Consider the following 23,478-nt stretch of genomic DNA (forward strand, 5'->3'; position numbering starts at 1 on the left):
GTGTCTTGCTGTAATAACAAACTAGGTACATTATAAAACATGCACCAAAATAGAAAGTGGGGAAAAAAATTACATAAAGATGAAAAATCACAATATTTTAATCTCAGTTTAATTTTATTCTATTTATAAATGGTACAGAAAATAGTTTCTTCATGCACTCCAGTGGATTGTTTTGTGCAGCCCTTGCAGCATGTCCCACATCCAGGGCCTCCACTTCTCAGATCACATCCCTAGAGGATGTCATTCTAGACAGAAATGAGGAAAAGTGACAGAACTGCAGAAAGATGACTCCCAAATACCTGTGGAAAGAGAGGACATATCTGGGATTTATGCCATGGAAGTGGAAACGCTTGTCAGGATTTCTGAGTAGAAGCAGCATTGACCTTCAAATTTAAATCTTCAAAATTTGTTAACTGTGTTTAAAATGTGGAATTTGTGTGGTTCTTTCCATCTACCATCCAGTTCATGCTTGCTGTTTTGTATGCTACACTAAGGTCTACATTAAAGTCCGCTTTCAAGTGTTCTCATCAGCCACGGAATCTACACTAAAGTTTTCCAGAAAAGAAATTCCAAACATCCTGCTCTCCCTGTTCCTTGTTCAGCTGTTGGAGCTTTAAGAAAGGCTCCACCCAAAAACAGTTGGCTGTGCCCTTTAAAATCTTCCCTTCCCCTTCCATCTCACTCTGAAATGGCACACTTGGACTAAACAATTTAGGAGCAACAAAGGCAGGACACTCAGTTCCTGAAGCAGATGGGAAGGAAGGTAACAGTGCATGAGCCTACAGCATTTCTTCCCTTGCCATATGTTCTAATTACACTTGGTGCTATATACAAACAGGAAAAAATTGGCTCAGTGAACAATACCTGGAAAGCTGTTGCTTTTCAGCAATACTGATGGGTTGTATTGAAAATGTGTTAGCTTTTTTACAGTATCATTCAAAGAAGTACTAGACTCCAAGCCAAACAGGGAGCTCTCCTACTGGCACAGAAGTTTTCATGAATTCAGTAATAAAGTAGAGAGGTTACCAGCTGTCCATCATGTTTATTTTGAGGTCAGAGAGGTAACTGCATCATGTGTGTGATAGGCAGAAAAGCAGCATGAGTTTCACACAGTAAAAGCATCTGATAACTTCATAGGGGCACGCAGCCAGTATGGCCAGTGCTGTGGTTTCTGCTGCCTCAGCTTCCCTGCTGTGGTGCACATCCTTGCTAGAGGAATGTTAACTCAGGTACAAGTCATCCTGGAGGCAGTGTGTGACATCACCTTAATACAGGACACTGCTCATACCTTCCTAATGTGCTTTCCTCTTTGTATGCAAAGCTGCTGGACACTGAACAGTGAACAGTAGAGAGACAACACCACCCACATTTGCCCTTTCTGAAACTCATTCACCATGAACCTATAGCATAGGTAGTACCTTCAGCACATTTCCTTGTTTTCTATTAAGTCATTGTTAAGATGGTGCTGGCGTCTGTGACAAAGGTTACAATAGAGTAGTTTTGCTGCTTCGCTGTTAAATCCTCCCCAAGGACTAAAATCAATTCCTAATCCCAGTTCCTATCTTCATTGTTTCTTAGCCAGCTCCAGAAATGTATGAATATTAAATGCAAAACTAATTGAAGGCAGATGGAAATGGATTGAGTAATCCAACAAAGTACCAATAGAGCTCTGCTGGAAGACTTAAAGAAAACCTAATGAAACAAAAACAATCTTTATTGTTAGCATTTCCCAGGAGGATCATTTCTTGGTGAATATTGCCATTCTTCTGTATGAAATATTCAACAAAAATATGCGACTACATTCTTAGGAAAATTCATCTTGGATCTCTCTTGAAATTAAACATGTTACAGCATTGAAAGCTAGGGTGAATTAGGCTTTATGTAGTGGTGGGTTACTTCTCATTGTCTCACATGGACTTATTTATGTTCAGGATTCTCAGCTGGTGCTGAGGCTGAACTTCACTCCCCCTGTCTCTACCTTGAGGTTCAGGGGCTTGAGAGGTGTGAGAAGAGAGTTTAATGTTAAAACTGAAGCAAAAATAGTTGCACAGTAACTCAACTTCTCCATGCTGATTGCCAAAAGTTCTCCTATCTTGTTTTTTCAGGGGCCACGTTTTCCTTAATCGTCCTTTTCTATCTAACATAACTGTAGAAGTCCTCATTATTCTTTGAATCCCTTGACAAGTTCAGCTCCAACTCTGCCTTAGGTTTTCTGCTCCCTTCTCTATATATCTAGGCAGTGTCATATTCTTCCCAAGGTGGATATCTGTCCTGGTTCCACTGCCTTTGCATTTCTGCCTTTGGCTGGTCTCCTGCCTTTCTTTCCAGACTTCTCACTTGGAAACAAGAACTTTTGCGCTCTGAGAAGAATGTTCTTAAAGAGCTGCCAGCTCTTTTCATCTCTTTTATCCCTGAGGGCAGTTTCCCAGAGGGTCTCAATCCACTAGTTTCTTAAACAGCTTTTGCTCTCCTAAAGGTGAGGATTATTCATCTGGCACCTGGCCCATATACCTCAACATTGTGAATTTAGTCGGGGAATTATCAGTGCAGGCCAGGCTGACACACATCTTGGCACGACTAATTAGTTTATCTGTATTGGTAAGCAACAGATCTGGTAACGCTTCTCCTCTCTTTGGGCTGTCTATCACCTGGATTAAGAAATTATCCTTAACACACTCCAGGAATCTCCCAGACTGCTTACAGTTTGCTGTGCTGTTTTTAAAGCAGATGTCAGGGTGTTTGAAGATCAGAGCCTGAGAGCTGTTAAGTAAGAACACATCATTAACAACCTCCCCTTGATCTGGTGGTCTGTAGTAAACACCGACCATGAGGTCTCCTTTTTTTGGGCTGACCCTAATTTTTACTCATAATTGCTCATTGTTGTTTTTCAATGGCAGATCTGTGAAATTTATGCCTTTTTTACATAGAAAGTAACAACTTCCTCACTGTTTCCCACTCCTTCTTCCTTGCCTGTCCCTTCTGAACAGTTTATAGCCACTCTTTGCAGTGCTGCAGCTGTGCAATTTGTCCCTTCATGTTTCATTGCCAGTGACTAGACCACAGCATTGTAGCTGCACAGTGATTTCCAGCTGTTGCTGTTTGTTACCCATGCTACCTGCATCAGTACAGGGGCACATCACCCAGGTTACAGGCTGCTTCACCTCTTCAGATGAATACTTCCCCAACGCCTTTGAGGCACTCCACAGTGTTCCTGTGATGGTTTCTAATACATCAAGCAGCCCCCTGGTTCTTCTCTGTTGCTCAAAACTTCATCCTCTTCCCCACTAAATCTAATTTAAAGCTCTTCATATAAGTCTGGCCAGGTGGTTGGTGAACGACCTTCTGCCCTGCTTTATCAGGTGAGTCTCACGAGCTCACAACAGACCCAGTTTCCAAAGGTAGATTCATGATCATATAAGCCAACACCTTAAGTAGGACATCAGCTGTGCAGCCAGGCATTCACCTTTTGATTTGACTCCCCCTTTATAAACCCATACCTCTGACTGGGAGGATGGAGGAGCACTTTGTGCTTCAGCATTGACGTGAGGGACAGATACAATCTTTTTTGAGTGTTCAAAGTTGCTTTGCCACAGACCCTACATAGAATGTTATTGAAGCAGATGGTAATTTGAAGGGTTCACTAGGCTCAGCAGCCTCTCAGTGACACTGTGAATGCAAGACCTCGATAGGCAGCAAATTTCTTTAGAGAAACAGCCAGGATGGAAACTCGGTGTTTGGGTGCCTCACAGCAAGGAATCCCCGATTAGTGATACTTTACATCCTTTTCTGAAGCTACTGTTTCTAACACAGGTAATAGTATCCAATGGTTAGCGTTTCCTCGATGCTGTCCATCAACAATGTGACCTTTATTCTGCATCTCAACAGCTGTCAGTGCGCTGCTCTTTCACCATTCCTCATGCCAGTGTCTCTTTATCACACGGACAGTCCAACCTTTTCAAGCTGAGGAGGTTACATTTTTGAAAATCTGTTTCTGTTTCACATTGCTAGACAAAGCCAAATCCCAGTTGCCCACAGAAATTGGAATCATGTCTTCCGAGTGTTCTATAAATCACACAGAACCAAGTGCTTTCATACGGGGATATACAGGAAGAATAAACTCAGAGCTCTCTTGATTCTCTCAGCTTTGAGCATAGTTATAGGTGTTCCAAACTTCTAGTAGAATTATGGACTACACTTTACTCTGGAATCCTCTGCTCTACATTTTTTACATTTTTATGCATGTATTTAATTTTACAAATATTTTTCCTTTTTTTTTTTTTACAGGAAAATGAGAAGTCATGGGACAAATAAACCTCGGCAGACAGAAAACAGTGGCAAGATCCCAGAAATCCAGATATTCTTATTAATGTATTTTTCAAATCTTTTTAGGGAACAGTGAAAAAAAAAAAATACAGCAAACTTAGGAACTCCAGCTTTAATTTTCTGTAGTACCTTTCCTCTGGAAATGTTGCTTTACAGACCAAGAACATCAAGAATGCAGAAACTTTAATAAGGTATTGGAGCTAGAGCAAAGAAATGAAAAACAAATGAACCCCATTGAGAGTTTCAGGAAAGGGATAAAACTGTTAAAATCACTGTTGGTCTCTCTCTTTTTGCACCACTCAGGATCTAGTGTGAAAGATTTTAAGCTTGATTACTCATTACCTTTCCAATATTTGCTTTCCTTTTTCTCTTTCCCCAAACAACATGTGCATTGTGACATTTCACTGTGAAAGCAGTTTGTAGTAGTTTCATGTATAATGTGACAACTGGCATCTTGTACCAACTGTCATCTTTTTGTAGAAATATGAAGTAAAACAGGAAAGATCCAGCACTCATTGGTGCATTATGGCTTGCTTCTACCAGATAGTCAGCACTGCAAGGTTAGCAACATAAAGTAATTTGTCTGAGATCAGAATAAGCAGGACTGGGGTTATGTAAAAAAATATATATATATATATTAAGGAGTTAGCCCATATTTGAAAGATAGTGACATTATACTCAGGGAAAATAGTGGATGTAAAAGCTGTGTCTCTGAACTGCCTTAAAGTGATTGAGTTTCTTGAGTTTTGTTCTTTGGTTTAGAGGAAAACAGAAAGCAGTGCTCGTTATCACTTCTGAGTCTCGCAGCTGCCCTGGGTTACAAGAAGTTAACACAAGGAGTGACAGTTCTCTTACAAGATGAGTCAACTCACCTCAGTTCTTCCATAACCCTCGTGACAGTTAGCCTTGTGGAAAAACAAAACCGCTTAGTATCTTACCTCTTTTTAAGACAGCTTATACACAGAGTACTTACTCCAAGGTAAAAAGAAAGTGCCATTTTAATAAGGCAGGAAGTCAAGTCCCATCTCTGGGCTCGCTTCAGAATGGGCTTAGGGTCTTAGGAGACATAAGCCTGACTAATGTCAAACTTGTCAGCAACTAACTTGTTTCCCATTCCTTTTTTTTCTGTCTTTGTTCCCATTTGAGAAGAAGACTTTGTCATCACAAATCAGACAGGTGTCATGAAGAGAATGAACAAAAGCAAGCAGTGTCCAGAAAGGGTAAGTAAAAGATGTCTACATCTGTGTGTTGTGCTGTGTTATGCATGAGATTCATTGGTGACGTTAGTGTTCAGCTAAATAGTCCAGACTTAGTGGAAAATCAGATATTTTCCAGGTACATTGATGAAAAGAGCATGATATTTTGGATCATGGAAAAAAAACCATGACTGCACCAAGGGTGCAGATGCAGGAAAATCATTGAATGTTGGTGACCCTGACCTTAACAAGACTTTCAAGGTGGTTTCTCACAGTATCCTTTTATCTAAGAAGGAACTTACTGGTTTAGTCAGGCAGATAACTCCCTGGGTGAAATAGGAGTGGATCACTGGGTTCAAAATGAAGTGGCTGACATGTACTCCACTTGATATGAACTTCACTTGACTTGAGTGACAGGTGGCTTTTCTTGAGGATTTCTCCTATCTGATATTTTATTTAGGAAAATAGGAAAATATCCTATCTGATATTTTATATTGTTGTCAATGACCTACAGGAATAGACAGTGCATCTCATCACATCTGAGAATGACACCAAACTGGGGTTGCAGTTCAAATGTTCGAGAGCAGACCTGTCATTCGTAGAGATGCAAACAAGCCAGAGAATTGGGCTTGTAGGAACATCCTGAAATAGAGCAAAGAGAAATGCAAAGTCCTGCACCTGTGAAAAAAGCTTGTTCAGCCTGGAGAAAAAGACAGTTTTAGGGGTACCTAATAATTGTCTTATAATACCTACAAGGTCATAAAGAAGACATAAAAAGTCTTCACAAAGGTACACAGAAGGAGGATCAGAGACAGTTGTCAAAAATTAAATCAGTGGAGGTTCAGATGGATATAAGAAAAAAATGGAAGAGTTTTTCTAGAGAGACTATTCAGTCTCCATTCTTGGAGGTTTTCAAGATTTTTTGGATAAAGCCCATGCAACTTGATCTGAATTCAGTATTAGTCATGCTTTAAGGATGAAATTGGATTATATAGCTATGAATCAAATGTAGCATTGTAGGAATCTTGCAATGAATGAGAAATAAATAATATCTATTATCTGGCTTCCTGATTTCCCAGACTCTGAGGAGCCTCACCAACCTGTCCAGCCCTACACCAGCTTTGTCTTTTTGACAAGGGTGAGGGCTAATCCTGTCTCCCCTGAGGAAGCACCAGAATGGAAGCTGTGCAGTGAAAAGTCATAGTATAATTTTGCATGAAGAGGTAACACTCTAAAAGGCCACCTGCGAAGAATGTGCTCTGAAGACACTTACCATATCCACCCACAGTAGATCCTGGCTGTCAACTCTCCCAAATTTTGTTGTCCATGTGCTATGGAAAATGACAACTTCAAACTCCTCAGATCATTTGACTAACTTGTAAACCATGTGCCTCATCCTTTATATGCAGAAAAGCAGAGGTTTTCTCCTCATTACACTGAATACCTTGAGAAAGAAACAGGCTTCTTCATCCCAGATTTCGAGGAGAATTCTGTTTTCCTTGCTCTTCCTATAGTTACATCAGTCTTTTACAATGAAATGATCCTACACCACACAACACATCCATTGCTTCAGCATATGACATCTGTATATATCTTTCTCAAGAAAGATTTTATGTGTAAATTATACTGAAAGATTAAAAATTCATTTTTATTTAGGCCAGAGTTCCAGCTGTGATTTTGCAATGCAATGTGAACAACAGCACAAAGAAAAAGAGGCAAGAAATGTTTAACCTGCAGGCCAGACAACCAAGACACCAGAATCTTGATTTAAACACCTTGTGTTTAACTCAGAGCAGGTCTTCCATGTCAATGTGAATATCTGTATCTCACCATAAGGCAAAGAGTTATTAACAAGCACACTTTATACAGGCAAAAAGAAAAAGTATTGCTTCAGTAAGGTTTTAAGCTTTTGTGAATGATGCAGCAAGGGATTATATTTAATGTTTCTTGCCATCTTTAGTCATAGACACTGTGCTGCTGTTGGTCTGGAGTTTACTATGAAGAAAATGAAACCAGAAACATGCCAAGCATACAAAAGGACCCCCCCTTACTGATGATAGGGTGGAAGGTAGGGAGCAAAATGAGAAATTGAGAACAAAGCTTTGCCATCTTATTCCTCATGTGTAAATATTTGCATTTGAAAATTCAGTCCCAGAGAGAATCTCCATAGTTTTTTTTCTGTAAACACATGTGATTAGCAGTTTACATCGTGCCCTGAATAACAGAGGCCTCAACATTATCTGTGAAAGTCAAAATCATCCCCATCTGAGACAATGACTTTTATATCTTAGAACTGAACTGACTCAGAAAATTAGGAAACATTTCATGGATTTATGAAGCTGTGATAGCTTTCTCCTTAAGTCATCCATTTTTTATGTCACTTATCATATTTATATCCACAATAAATCCTCAGTTCCCTCCATTATTTATGTTAAATCTGCTAATGATACTGCAGTGAGTTGTGTACAGCACAAAATAGGAACTTATTTTTCAGGGGAAATAAAAGACCAAATGCATCCATGTTTCATTTCTTATGGAGCTATAAAACTCATTCTATGTTCTAATGAAATTAAAGCAAAAGATAAGAGTTCAGATAGGAACTAATTAGAATCAAATCAGAGAAAAGACCAGGGTTGCATTAGGATAGTTCACCATAGTACACCACACAGTCTGAAATTTATGGAAAAAAATCTAATGGGAACAGAGGAAAAGCTGAAGTTTGCTTCCAGATTTATCTGCACTGAATCTGCAATTGTACCATTACAAATCCCTTTACAACTTCATATGGTGTAGTGGGTTTCTGTGGCTGGGTTTTGGTAGCAGGAGGACTACAGGGCGGCTTCTGTCAGAAGCTGCCAGAAGCTTCCCCTGTCCCATGGAGCCCATGCCAGCCGGCTCCAGGATGGGCTTCCTGCTGCTGGCCAAGGCCAAGCCAATGAGGAGCCTATATTATCAAGCCTATGTGATAATATATGTAAGAACAGAAAGTTGTTGCACAGAAAGAATTCCAGCCAGGGAAGAGCAGAGAAAGATCATGGGAACAACAAGGTAGACACCAAGGTCAGTGCAGAAGGAGGGGCAGGAGGTGCTCCAGGTGCCAGAGCTGAGGTCCTGCAGCCCGTGGGGCAGAGCAGGGTGGGGCAGAGGTGCCCCTGCAGCCCATGGGAGAGCATTGGGGTGGAGCCCATGCTGGAGCAGGTGGATATCTGAAGGAGGCTGTGACCCTGTGGGAGGCCCAAGATGGGGCAGGGTCCTTCCAGACCTGCAGCCCCTGGAGAGGGAAGCCCAGGCTGGAGCAGGTTTTTCCTGGGTAGGACTGGTGGCCCCTGTGGGGGACCCATGTCGGGACAGCTCATTGGTGAAGGACTGACCCCATGGAGGAGTGACCCATGGACAGCAGTTTGGGAAGAGCTGCTGCCCGAGGGATGGACTCACACTGGAGAGGTCCATCAAGGACTATCTCTTGTGGAGGGACCCCACAGGAGCAGGGGAAGGACTCCTCTCCCTGAGCAGTGGCAGAAACAACAACTGACTGTAACCCCCATTCCCATCCCCCTGCACCACTGTGGGGGAGGAGGGAGAACATAGAAGGAAGGAGGAGTGAGGGGAAGGTGTTTTTAAGATTATTTTACTTCTCACTCTTTTACTCTGACCCTATTTGTAATAAATTCAGTTAATATCCCCACTCTGAGTCTGTTTTGCCCATGATGGTGATCAGTCAGTGACCTCTCCCAGCTCTTCTCTCAGCTCATGAATCCTTCACTGTTTTTTTTCTCTCCTCTGTCCAGTTGCAGAGGGGAGTGAGAGAGAGGCTGTAGTAAGTACCTGGCATCCAGCCAGGGTCAGCCCACTACATATGGCAGATTGGTGAAAAGCAGTCTGCTTTATGTCCAGAAGCCCTACTTTAGGTAAGCAAAGCTACGCTGCATGCAACATGACACTGTGAGAGGTACCATTCTGAATATAATCTCTGAAGGCTAATAAAGAGAATTTTGGGGGGTTTTTAGCCTGCTTCCTTCAAGTCATGGCAAGACCTATATTTCCCAAAATGAGATATTATTGGAGTCTTCATTTCTCTCAGCAGTGAACAAGTATTAAAATTATTAAATAGTGTAAATTGTCCATGCAGATTTATAGAAAATTGAGAAGCAATATACTCTTAATTTCTCTGAAGGAAACAGTGGCAATTGAGATTCAGTAGAGCCAATGTCCTTTGCTAGTGTCTACTTCTTCATCTCCTGTTGTGTCTCTACAGAGGGTGAACTATTAATTCACTGAAATGGGTTTTTTGTTTGTTTTTCCCTGACTGATTTTTACTGTGGAGGGAATGGAGAAAGGGAGTCTACTCCCTACTGAAATCTAAAATGATTTCTCGTCTATGCTGTGTAAAAATATATCCCACTGAGTCAGACATTTTTAAAACACAGACTTTTGACCCATACTTCAGACAGCTTTGTCTCAAAAGCTACACTTGTGGGAAAAGGCTTTCAATTTTATCAGAAGTGTATGTATTTGTTCTAACAGTGATTGGGGGGCTAAGTGCAAGGAAAAGTGGTTTTTGACAGGCAGCTTTCTCCTGTATTATGGAAACATTTTTATTTTCAAATAAAACCATTCTTAATGAAGGCGCTTGGGAAGACCAGAGGAATGCCCTGTACCCCGCAACTAAAACAGACACTTACCATAATTTTGTTGCTTCCCTGTAGGTTCCAGTGAGATGTCACTGACCCTTGCTGATAGAAGAGCTCTGGAACAGATAGAAGGCAGGTGATGGAGGGAATACTGCATGTGAAGATGGGCTACAGACTCACAGATGTGTCATGTGAAAGCTGTGTTCTCCATAGCCAGAATCCACTTCTGTGTTCAACGGTGCATTTTGACAGCCTTTCTAGCTATGATTTCTTCTGAGGCAAAGGTAAAACTAGTGTTCGGTGACAGCTAGGCTTTTGATGCCCTTCTTTAGATGTTTACATGAGTGGCCTTCATTTTCTGAGGTTCACAGCCCTAAAGAATTTGGTGACCAAACACAGCCTTATTTCTACCAAGTATCTTTCAATCCCATAACGGAGTTCCTGTTCCAAAAGAGTGGCCTCCAAAAAATGACCAATATCAAAAGAAACAGCACAAGGTTCCTTTGATTTCCCTCTTCTTTTAAGCCCATATCAGGCAGTAGAAAAAAAGAAGGCAAAGTTTTATCTAATCTCTGCAGCTCTCAGCAACAGGGAAACACTTGAATCAAATAAGGAGCATGCCACAGGCCTGAAGGAGTCAAATTGGTAAAAGTTTCAAGTGTCTGGAGAAAGCTATTCCAGTCAGTTCTTCTTTAAATTTGGTCACTGCTCAGGTACAGATGTAGAAAATTAGGCATCCCAGTTTGAATTTAAGAGGGAGCCAGAATGAATGGAGTTGGGGTGAATCCTCTGATAGGCACTTGCTTCACTCTTCTGTCCCAAAAGATACAACTCATTCTGACACAAACTGGAACACACTTATCTTACCTCATGGACACGCAAATCTAACTCACACAAAAGTAAGCTACATGAACAACAAATGATACTTTCCTCAAAGTATTTGGCTTCTTCTTTTGCTTTTTTGAATTTTGGTCTAATAAAAAAGCAAAGAATATTTCAAACCATACATGTGTTTAAAGACTGTTGGAGCAGGTTCAGAGGAGGACCAGAAAAATTGATGAGGGATAGTACAACCCTCCTATGAGGAATTCCTTAAATGAGTCTTATATGAAAAATGGGGACAGACTCTTTAACAGAAACAGTAGCGATAGAACAAAAAACAAACAAAAAAACAAAACAAAACCAAAACAAAAAAAACCAAGCAAGGGTTAATGGTTTTAAAATAAAGGAGGGTAGATTCAGACTAGGTACAAGGAAGAAATTTTTCACTCCGAGAGTGGTGAAACATGCAAATATGTTGCCCCAGGAAATGGTCAATGCTCCACGCCTGGAAACATTCAAGGTCAGGTTAAGTGGGGCTCTGAGAAACCTGATTTAATTGAAGATGTTCCTGATTACTGCAAGGCAGTTGGACTAGGTGACCTTTAAAGGTCCCTTCCAATCCAAACCATTCTATGATTAGATGATTAGAACATTCCAGGCAAATATAACTTCAATGTTTATTACCAAGAAAATGTCATCAAGAATAAAAAGTATTTTTTTTGTCGGAATTAAAAATTTTACATAGCTTTTCGACCATTCAAAAAATAATATCAAATGCAAGGTTTCTTTTTTTAATGGAGTAGAAAGGAATTAAATAAATGAAAACAAATAGAAATAAATGGAAAAAAGTCCTATCTAGCAAAAATTACATTAATGAACTCCCTAAAACGTTATAATGAAAAGAATACCTAATACAAGCTATTCCAATTAAAATATTCTCCCTTTATCACTTGACCATTAAACTAATGTACTTTCAACCACGTATTTAATTTTTTTGGTTCTACTTTTCTTATCAGCAGAGCATGGAATCAACATTTCCAGCACAAACTCTTTCTCTTGAATATACTAGAAGGAGTTGGGGATCTTTCTGGTAACATAAAACACTTTACAGGCATCCAAATATACTTGTCACCTCTTTTGTCCTCTAGGCCATTTAGCCCTATATGAATTAGACATACCCCATTACTTTCAGGTAAGGATTCTACTAGCAAAAGAGCCAACAAAGAAACTCACATCAGAACCCTCTGATTGTAACAACCTCACCCTAAACAGCATCCTCAAAGGAAAGGTCTTTGCAGCTATGTTACATTTTCCAAAAGTTTGAAAACCAGCACATTCTCAGTCCCAAGAAAGAAACAAAAATCCTTATATGTAAGGATTGCTTGCTCCTGTAACCATTTCAATTTTGTACCTGTAAACATGCTAAAATAATGATCAGTTATTTTTAAGCAGGTTTGGTGGGATTTTGTTTTGATATAATGACTGAAATGTCTCTTAAACAGAATTAATTTCAGCATTAGACTGCAATCCGATCTTCTGATTTCTTGTCTTTATCTAATTCTCTGCTGTTTTTTTTTAAATGTGTCAAATATTTTATGTTTTCCTGTTAGTATTTTACAGACTTTTTTATTTTACAGGCTTTGCTCATTTTTTACACATTTCTCTTTAAGACCACCATTAGACTTGCATAGGTAATACAAAAGAAAGCACACTAACAAGGTGCTGGTCTCTTTTTTTTCCTCTCCTTGGCAACTGATGGATTGCAGATGAAATATTTTTGAAAGACTTGGCAGCCAAACAGAGGGACAATCCCTTCTAAATGTGTTACGTAAACAATAATTGAACAAGAAATGTGCTGCATTGAAGCTGCACATACATCCTATTTTGAGCTGTCCATTGTGTTAGAAGTGTTAGACCAGCTCTTACTGGCTTGAAAAACAGAGTGTGTATTAAAAAAAGGTCTCTGAAGGACGGATCTTTCTGCCAACTTGACGGGAGAAAGCATCACTCTGAAGTCTGATCTTGTCTCCCACTCTCTGAAGCCATTGTGCACAGAGCTCCTTGAAGGTATTGTGGTAGCTTCACCTCTCCCTGGCACATGGCGTGAACAGAATGAGCAAGGCACTAAAAGGTTCTTCTCATTTCATTCCAGGTAAAGCCAGTCAAGATGCAGCTGGTTTATAGCACTCAGAAGGGGCCTGTCTATTTCTTGGATGATTCTGGTTTCACCAAGATGTGAAGTTTTCTGCTACTGTCTAACTCTAGAAAAAAACCAGAACAAGCAGAACTTGAGAGCAGCCTTTCTTGTGTCTGGCCAAGCACCATCTGCCACAGGACCTGCCCTATATACTGACCACATCAGAGAGTTTACAAAAACAAGGTGTATGCAGCATCATCCTCTCCTCTCAGATATTTGGCTTCTATGTTCAGCAGTCCCATATCTCTGCTTCTCAGCAAGACTTTCAGTGTTACAGGGTCTGCTGCAGATCTTTTTCCTAGGAGAAATTTATTTCTGGCAAGAAACACAGGTACCCTCCTATTTTCTATTCCTTTCATATACATAGCGGTGCTCTCTGTATGACCATTTGAAGTGGACCTCTGCTTTATGTAATTATCCACATCCATGAAAAAATAGGGCATGTTTGCATATGATTGGGCATATTTGCATCCGAATGTACATGTCTGTGACAGAACTCCTTGTCTAGACACCTCATGTTCCATGTGGGGACTGCAATAGGAAAAGGCTATATGATAAATTTGCTTGTTGGAGGGTAATGCAGAACCATTTCAGCTGCTCTTAGAGAGACAGAAACCCAGCTCTTTTTAAATATGACTGTCCAAATATATAAAAACATTTTGTGCTGTCTTCCGTTAGAAGCACACTGACAGATCATAAATATCTGAGGCCAATCCTAGGATGGATTATCTCAACTCACAAAAAGCTGCATTCCAGTGATTTCTCTTGGCACAGAACTGGCTTTCAGAGAACAAGACTGTACAAAGTTGCCACAAGAGCAATATCCCTTGACCTCACTGACAAAAGCAATTAGCAGGTATTCAAAGCATTCATTACAAGAGCAATCTGCTCCACAGTGCCCTCCCCATCTGCTTCTAGCCCAAATATCCTTACCCAGTCTTATTGCCACCCAGTAGTTCTGAGCAACAACTAGTTTGAAGGTGCCAGTTTTCACCCTTCAGAGCCCTCAGTAGTGGTTAAGGGCAGAAAAGAACAGAGCTGGCTCCCTTCAGAAAGACAGCTATAATTCTCCTTATCCTGACAAACTAGCTGTTCATCATCACCGTCCCAGAAGCAGCCCTACCCAGCCTTGAAAAAGACACAGGGAAAAATTACAAATTCCTGTTGGATTTTCCTCATGAAAGCCACGTTGCTCAAATGAAAAACCCTCAGCATTCCTATTGAGCAACAACTTCTTACCCTGTGTCAACCCCTTATTTTGTGCTGCTGCTGGTCTCTCCTTCCTTTCACTAATACCATAAGGAACCACAAAATATTAATCTTTTCTGCATTGTTTTTACAAACAGTGCAGCATACAAACTGCTTTTGAGCAGCCCTCAGATGTATATAAGAGCTAGTCCCTTTTTCTCCCACCTGACAGAGAAATAGAGAATTGATTTTCCTTCAGACCCTGTGGCTCTTACGGAAACATTTGCAAAGAACACAATCTGCTGACAAACAGCAAAACAGGTTTAATCCTGCAAGTGAACACTTTGCTTGTTCAACCAGATCTAACTGCGGCTTTTCAAAAGCTCAGCATCTCTGCAGTGTAGCCTTGCAGTCTTACACTGCAGCTTCCAAAGTCTGCATTGAGAGCTGATGACCGTGCACTGCAGTGTGACGCACTCCTACCACAGTGCTGCAGTCTGTACAGACTGAGTAAAGGACAGCAAGAAAACAAGAGCTCAGCATCCCAGTTAACTTCAAGGACATTGCTTTGTTGAAGCAAAGCTTAATTGTTTTAATGCAAAAATTCAAAAAGTGGAATGCCTCTGCTTTGATTTGAATTGCAACAAATTGAAATCTGTGTTTTAGAGTTAACTCCAACGTGACAGTGGAACCTTTGGAAGCTTTGTACTATGTTTATCCCCACATTTTGCTCTGACAGTTCCTGGCAAACCTTTTCAGCAATAAATAGCTTTTACACAGCAAACAGCACGTGGAGTTGCAGGACCCATGTCATACAACCAGCTGGACTGGGGTATCCAAACGATTTTAAACTGATAACACCTGACCAGAATTGTTTACTACCTCACTTAGGCTACCTCCACACTGCAGCATTTCTTTGTCAGCTAACAGAGTTGTGCTCTATGAGGCCAGTCTGATGGCATATAGTTCAGACTGCAGGAGGCCCAGGACCAAAATCTGAAGACTGTAGTTTTTCCTTGCTCAGCTCTCTCAAAAGACAGATTTCAGTGACAGAGAAGAAATGTTCCACATAGAGCAGATAGCAGACAACGCAGAAATAAAATTCAAGAAATATCCCAAGGCAAAAGAGACTTTGCAGGAAATGCAAATATGGTTGAAAGACTTACCTGTTCTTTATTGAAGAACCTGAATACACAGCCGCAAGCATGAAGACACTTGAAAGAAATACTGGAACATGCAATCACATGAACTTACCTAAACTCTCTAAGTAGACTTCCTGAATCCCTTCATCCTCCATTAAAGTCTTTGGGATTGCCACATTTGTTAACTCATGTGGTTTGATTCTAATGTTATCGTAAAAAGAATCAAAAAGTGCAGAACAAAAGAACACTCACAGCACACTCTAGACCCCATCTTGCCATGCCGTCTGTTTACAGTCAGAGAGAAGCACTCTCCTCTCTAACAAAGAGCAGAGACATTTCTTTTGTGGAAAGTTAAGGTTCCAAGCACTGCTATAGTTAAAGGGTTTTGAGTAAAAATATTCATTCTTGGTATTCCTTCTTGGTTCTTAATGCTGAGTTGGGTCTAGTAATAAGATGAAAGAGAGTAGTCAGGTGCTTTCAGAAAATACTGCCTAACAGATTGATTTCTCTTATAATAGCTATTGGCATTTCAATACTCCAAACTAGCACTATTTCTGGAGGTATTCAATAATCCTGCCTTAGTATTCTCAGAACAGAAGAATCTGGCAAGCTGAATCCTTGCAAACTGGGGAAAACAAAATGAACTCAATGTGACCCGCAGAGACGACCCTGGGCAGCAGCTCAGTGGATTTCTTTAGACCACAGGACAGACTTCTGCAAGCCAAGTCTGCAATTTTCGACTTCAGTTTCACATCACAGGAAATCCAGATGCATTTTAGTTTCTTTTCTCATTTTCTGGTATGGGTGTTTTCCTCCACAGGTTTTATCATGCTTACCTTTGACTTCAGAAAGTTAGCACGGATTATTTAATTGTCTTCTGTTGGAGTTTGTTCTGCCTTTCATGATTCAAGTGGTACTCCTCTGGTTTGACCTGACAGCCTGACAGATCAAATTCAGACCTTCTACTGGCAGGTCTGCAGAAATAACAGATTCAGCACAGACAGGAGAATCTAGAGTGAAAGAAAACCAAAACTCTGTCTACAGATGTTATGCAACTTTTTGCAACACTTACTGGGTGAAACTGTCAGAATCAATATATGTGCTATCAGAGAAGGGAGCAGAAACACATCCCAGAAGCACAACTTGACAGCAAAGGGGACAAATTAACATCATCTTTATGGCAGAAGGGGCACCATATCTCCTGATGTCTCTGATAGCAGTCCCAGTGTCAGACTATGACTTCCTCTGAGGATACCATCCCTTTCCTAAGACATCACTCACATAGCCAATAGGCACTGCTCACAGGCAGATAAAGCGTGGGAGCTATCTTGGGATCTTCTCTGATGTGATGTTTCCAGGTGTTGGCACTTACCATAAGTGCATGTCATTCAAGGCACATCAAAACTGCCTCCTCAGTGTACCCACAAAGGGGGTGTATCTTGGATAAGGCTCTTATCCAAGACCAACATCATGCAAAGCCTACTCATTGCTGAATCAGGACCTCCCAAGCAGTGGGGTGGCTGAGGGAAAGCTGTCATTCACATAAGGATGCCAGAAGCTATCTGTCCCCCTGTGAAACATTTCCTATTGTATATCACCCATCAGTACTCACTCAACAGTCCTGACTTCCAACTTCCTCTGGACCAAAAGCTACATCTGATCTAGATGTAAGCCAGAGTCATTCAGATCATAACTCCTCTGAACTATTTTGATTGCATTTGTTAATATGAGCTGAATCATGGCACTCTAAGCAGAGGTGCTGACTCCTCCTGCAGACTACAAATTAGGTGCAGATGTTGGCAGACCTGGACAGAAGAGGCAGCTCCTTTCCAAGCTTGCCCCCTGCAGCACAGGTTCCAGAATTTCATTCTCTCAGTTGGTTCCAGCTCCGTGCACAGCCCTCATTCCATACCTGAAGTGTGCTAGAGGAAATATTGCCTAATAAAGCTCATACTGTTGTGCTCTCAGGTGGAAGAGACACAGAGATTTCTTGCTTTCCTTTTCCTTTGCTTCTCAGCTCCAAGGCAAGATGCTGTTCAGTTCTACCCAGGGGCAAGCTCTCTAAAGCACCTGATCCAGGTGTATTGCAGCTTTCTTAGGGCTGTTGTGGTTGTGGGTAGCCTGAAAACACACCTACTGGGAATATTTAGGTGGACCCAAGGAGCACAGTCACAACCTAGACAGAATAGACAGCATGGACAAAGACGTACATCCTCTACAATACAGGTGCTGCCTGACAGGAACTCTGTAGACATTTTCTTGCAACAGAAGAACAGAACACAACAAGGCTAATAGGCCTGGATATACGGCATATATCACTCAGTGTGTTCAGTAAGGGATTGGAAATTACACTGTTGCCAAATGCGTTCCTGTAGATGTAAGAACAGACTGCCTGAACCAAAGATATCGGTAGCATATTCCAATAAGCCTTGATAGGGCAGGAGATGTCAAAATAGGCCTGTTCTAACAACACATTCTTATGGTTGTGGAGAAATGGCAAAGACTGAATCGTCTTGCTCTTGGGAAGGGTTGTGTAATGTCAAGTCTGCAAATTAAGCTTTACAGAATTGGGGGAAAGCAAGTTTCAGAGGGAAAATTACCATACTTTCTGCCTTATTTCCCTGTCTCTGCAACAGATAAGCAGATGAGGAAGTGAAATGGAAGCTTTAAAAGAGAAACTTTTGTGTAGACCTTTATATTATTACCATTATTAATTTATTCAACAGCAAATATCCTACATCCTGGACTAGCTTTCAAAAACCAAACAGGCACCCAGAGTAAAGAAAATGGACCCCACTCTCACACTGGTGCAGGCAGGCACATCTGTCTGATACACGAGTGAAAACTGAGGGACTGTACATGTAGACCAAGCACACAGGAAGACTGCAGGCACCATGTCATAAATCCTTAGCATGTTTGGAAAGGCAAGCTGGATACTGCTAAGGTTTCCTTTTTCTCCCCAGCAAATCACCAGAAATTTGAAGTATCTGCCATAGACAGTGGATCCAAAGACAACAAAAAGTAAACAAAGATGATTTTCAGTCTTCCTTAACAGGAAATAAAAAATGGAAGCTCTCTTTTCAAAGCATGTAAGATAGCAAACAGGTAACAATTGCTTCAGGAACCTTATTAAGCAGACCTATATGTCTTCATAGAAAGGAGAAAGTTTTGCCCTGATTTTGCTATTTATGGTTCAAATTTTACAATCTGGAGACCTCTCTTATGGTGTGAATAGGTGATTTCAGGGAGGAGGGCTGTGCTCTCATCCAGAGTCCTTCTAGCCTCTATGATGAACTAAGTCCCTGCAATTATATTTTAGGCCACATGACTGTGTTCAACTATGTTGGTATATACCTCTTCTGGCATTCAAAACTAGGTACAACTTAAAAATATTGGAGATCGACCCTTTCTTTTGAAAAATGTAATGAATGACTCTATTAACATCTACACGATCACAGGGTTGTTTGATACAGAAATTAAATTTTCTAATGCAGTGGTGACTGAAATATATTCTTCCATAGTTGAGCCAGGAGTTTAGTAGCTAGCATACTAGATAGAGGTGTAAGAAGTCTGGGCTGTAGTCCAAATTCAGCTACTGATCTGATACATGCCCTTATGCAAGTCATTTAGTCTCCATTTCTCTGCATACCTCTTTCTAGCCCCTCTGAATTTACATGTGAAAATTTCCAGGAGCAGGGAAAGGGACTAAGTCTGTGCATATATCCAGCACAAGAAGGGTATTCAATTCTGAGCCAGGGTCTGAATTAGCATAATTCAGCCAGCTGCTGAAGTAGCATAATGCTTAAGTTATGGATATGGATAAGCACGCAAACAGAAAGTGTCCAGGGAGAGAAACTGTACTTCAGGGTGTAATACTAAAGGCAACTCTTTCAGTTATTCTTCCGTGACCTTCCGTTTTTGATCACTATGCTTCAAAATCTCATCTGGGCAAAACAGCAGATTGCATTTAAAATGTCATCCATTTAACTAAAAGAATCCAACGAACACTGAAAATTGTATTACTAGGAAATCAAAACCACTAATTTGACATTAACGTAACCTTTAAGAATCATTCCTCAGAGAAAAACCTAACCTTTTTACCTAAGCAGTAAGAAACACACTTTGCACGAGTCATGTGAGATCAGATACTTACCAGCTACAGAGAGTGTAGCGGGGGCCCTGTTAAAGGCAGCTGCCTCAGATATATCTCACAAGGTGGAATCTTTCAAATCAGGATGAACTTATTTCTCTGGAATTTTTATTGAATACAAAATCCCATATTCCAGGCAGAGACAAGTGTGGGGATCTATTGATCTGTCTTTAGGTGGGCTTCCCAAAGGATGGAATCAGATGAAAGGTACTATCTATCACCTCCCTGTTCTCAACCCAGAGCAGAACCAAAGTGCTCAGTCCATCCTTGCTGTGAAAATTCAGGGAATCTGTTTTGCTCTGAGAGTGAACACAATTTATGGCCTGTCCTGATTTTCCTATGGAACAAGGTTAGCCCCGAACAAGGCATAGGATGAGGATGAACCTGGGTTCTGGACAACCCCAGCACAGAGCACAACGAAGAGGCTTTCCTGGTTTGTTTCATTCTAGTAACCTCAACGTAGAAACATAATGAAACAGATTCTACAAAGCACAAGTGGAAAACACTTGCATTGAATAGTCCAATTTAGCAATGTCCAATTTAGCAAGAAATGTGACAAACGGTGTTTTGTCATGTACTATAATTGAAGCCTAGCCATGATGATATTTACACTGCATGAACTAACCAAACTGTGTGTTATCTACACCTCATTTATCTCAGTAGTGTCCAAGTCATTTTATTGCTTACTCAGGAAATTTGGGAAGGGGGACAAAAAGGCATACAACAAAATACTTCACACCATTGCTTAATGTGTTTCTAACTCTGTATTTTTCTGTACTTAGAACCCAGGATGAGGACACAAAGCAGTCTGCTGAATAGCACTATATTGCCATGATTTCTTTTTAAATATGGATAAAGTGCCCCTCTCTGACCATTCGGGTGCACCCAATAGGGGCAGCAAACAGACTCAGTAGCTGGAAAGGAAGAGCAAAGAGATCCTTTCGGTCCCAGTCTAATCAGCACACTAGTTTAAGCTTCCTCAGTTATGGCCTTGACAAGCTGTGATGCTCAATCCCCTGTAGCTGCAGGAGGCACTGAACCAGCTGTGCCAGAAGCCTCCAGCCAGACGTGCTGGTGGTAGACACAGCTCTCCAGGTCACAGGTTGCCAGCATTGCCTGGTGCCTTTTCATGAGCCTGGGGCCAACAAACAGTTATTTTGCAGAAGGTGTGCTGTGGTTGAAGATCTGAGTCACCTGGAGAAGGAGCTACAGGAGAAAGTGAACAGTCTTCCAAGTATCCGGGCGAATGGGTAAGAGAGAGACTGATTATTTTCAGAGACACTACAGCCTCAAGACTCTTGGGAGTCTTGAACCTCCATTGTAGTGAAGAAGCAGGTGGACTCAGAACCCTACAGGGTAATTAATCAAAGCATTGTTAGTCAAGGATCTGTCGAAGGTGAAGGCTGGAAGTAGGTCATTGCACATATCAGAAGGGAGGTTCCTCCTCCTCAAAATTTGACTGGTATTTTCTACAACAGGTGTGAGGCTCTGGAACTATGAGACCAGACAATTGATGAGGTGGGTGAAGGTCCTCCTGGAGCAGTGGGGCCTCCCAAATAACACCACCTGTACCCCACATCAAGACCTCCTCTGTTTACAGGAAAATAAGGGTGGTTGTAATAAGTGACTCCCTTCTAAGGGGAATGGAGGGCCTGATATGCAGACCAGACCCAACTCACGAGGAAGTCTGCTGTCTTCTAGGGTCTTGGATAAGGAGCATTATTGGAAAACTCTCCAGTTTAGTAAGGCCCTCTGATTACTGTCCATTATTGCTTGTTCAAACTGGCAGCAGTGAAATAACAAAGAGAAACCTGAGGGCAATCAAAAGATACTTCAGGGTTGGTTGATAGAGGGATCAGGAGCATGGGTAGTGATTTCCCCAATCCTTCCAGTAAAGAGAAATAACATTGATAAGAATAGGTAGATCCATCAGATCAATGTGTAGCTCTGAGTTTGGTGTCACCGGAAAAATTTTGGATTTTTTGACCACAGGATTATCTACTAGTGCCTAGTACAGTTATGGAGAAGATTATTCTGGAAGGTATTGAAAAACACCTGGAAGACAACACAGTCATTGGTCACAGCCAGCACAGCTTCATGAACTACTGCTTATCAAACCTAATTTCCTCTTGTGATAAGGTAGCCCACCCAGTTAATCAAGGGAAGCCAGTTGATGTAATCTTTTTGGATTTCAGTAAAGCTTTTGATCCTGTCTCTCATAGGATCCTTCTGGACAAACTGTCCAACCCACAGCTGGATAAACACATCATGTTCTGGGTGAGCAATTGGCTCATGGGTGGAGCACAGAGGGTAACAGTGAATGAGGTGACATCAGACTGGTGACCTGTCACTGGTGGGGTTCCACAGGGCTCCATGTTGGGCCCTGTGCTCTTCAACATCTTCACAAATGACTTGGACACAGGACTGGAAAGGATACCGAGTAAGTTTGGAGATGACACAAAACTGTGAGGAGCTGTTGACTCCCTCAAAGGCAGGGAAGCCCTGCAGAGAGACTTTGACAAATTGAGGACTGGGCAATCACCAACCATATGAAGTTCAACAGGGGGAAGTGCTGGATTCTACACCTGGGATGGCATATATATAGACCTGAATGTTCGTATAGACTGGACAATGAGAGGCTGGAAAGCAGTGCCATGGAAAGGGCCCTGGGGGTCCTGGTCAATGGCAAGTTGAATCTGAACCAGCAGTGCCCTGGCAGCCAGGAGGGCCAACCCTGTCCTGGGGACATCAGGCAAAGCATCACCAGCTGGTCAAGGGAGGGGATTGTTCAACTCTGCTCTGACCTGGGGTTGCCTCACCTTCAGTATTGTGTGCAGTTTGGGGCACTGCAATATAAGAAAGATATTAAGCCATTAGAGAGAGTCCAAAGGAGGGCAACGAAGATGGTGAAGGGCCTTGAGGGGAAGCCGTGTGAGGAGCAGCTGAGGGCACTTGGTGTGTTCAGCTGGAGAAGAGGAGACTGAGGGGAGAGCTCATTGCAGTTACAACTTCCTTGGGAGGGGAAGAGGAGGGACAGGCACTGATCTCTTCTCTGTGGTGACCAGTGACAGGACCTGAGGGAACAGCCTGAAGCTGTGTCAGGGGAGGTTTAGGTTGGATATCAGAAAAAGGTTCTTCATCCAGAGGGTGGTTGGGCACTGAACAGGCTCTCCAGAGAGGTGGTCACAGCACCAAGCCTGACAGAGCTGAAGAAGCATTTGGATTATATTCTTAGGCACATGGTGTGACTCTTTGGGATAGTCCTGTGCAGGGCTAAGGGTTGGATTTGATGATCCTTGTGAGTCCCTTCCAACTCAGCATATTTCGTATCCAGAAGTCATAGGACAAGAAACAGTGGGGACTTTTTTTTTTGTTGTTGTTGTTGTAATAGACACTGCAGACTGAGATTATGCTTGAATAAAATGCAGGAGTCTTATCTCCCTGCAATCTCTTTGGGCATTAAAAAAAACAGAGTAGCACAAAAAGCCTGAAAACAAGAGCAGGATTGTTTGCAGGAGCAATGGACAGTGATATATCAAATGACAAATGGACTATCAGGCTGGAGGCAAGGGGGTATTTATTCACTTTATGTCAAAAATGAGCTCACCAGCCAATAGACAGATGTCTGCCAAAAATAATGGTGGAGAAAAAAAGGGGAATTCAATGGGAGATAAGCAGGTAAAACCTTAGGGCTTATGGTAATTGTTTTGCTCCACCTAAGTACGTGCATTAAATGGATGAATAGCAATTTGGAAAAGAGAGTTGGAAAAGTATCCATTTAGGCTAAAATACCCTTTATCTCATCCGTTGGTATGGGGTTTTTTTGAAC

This window comes from Manacus vitellinus, unplaced genomic scaffold (assembly GCF_001715985.3).
Source record: "Manacus vitellinus isolate BGI_N305 unplaced genomic scaffold, ASM171598v3 scaffold_9_pilon, whole genome shotgun sequence".
In the NCBI taxonomy this organism is placed as follows: Eukaryota; Metazoa; Chordata; class Aves; order Passeriformes; family Pipridae; genus Manacus; species Manacus vitellinus.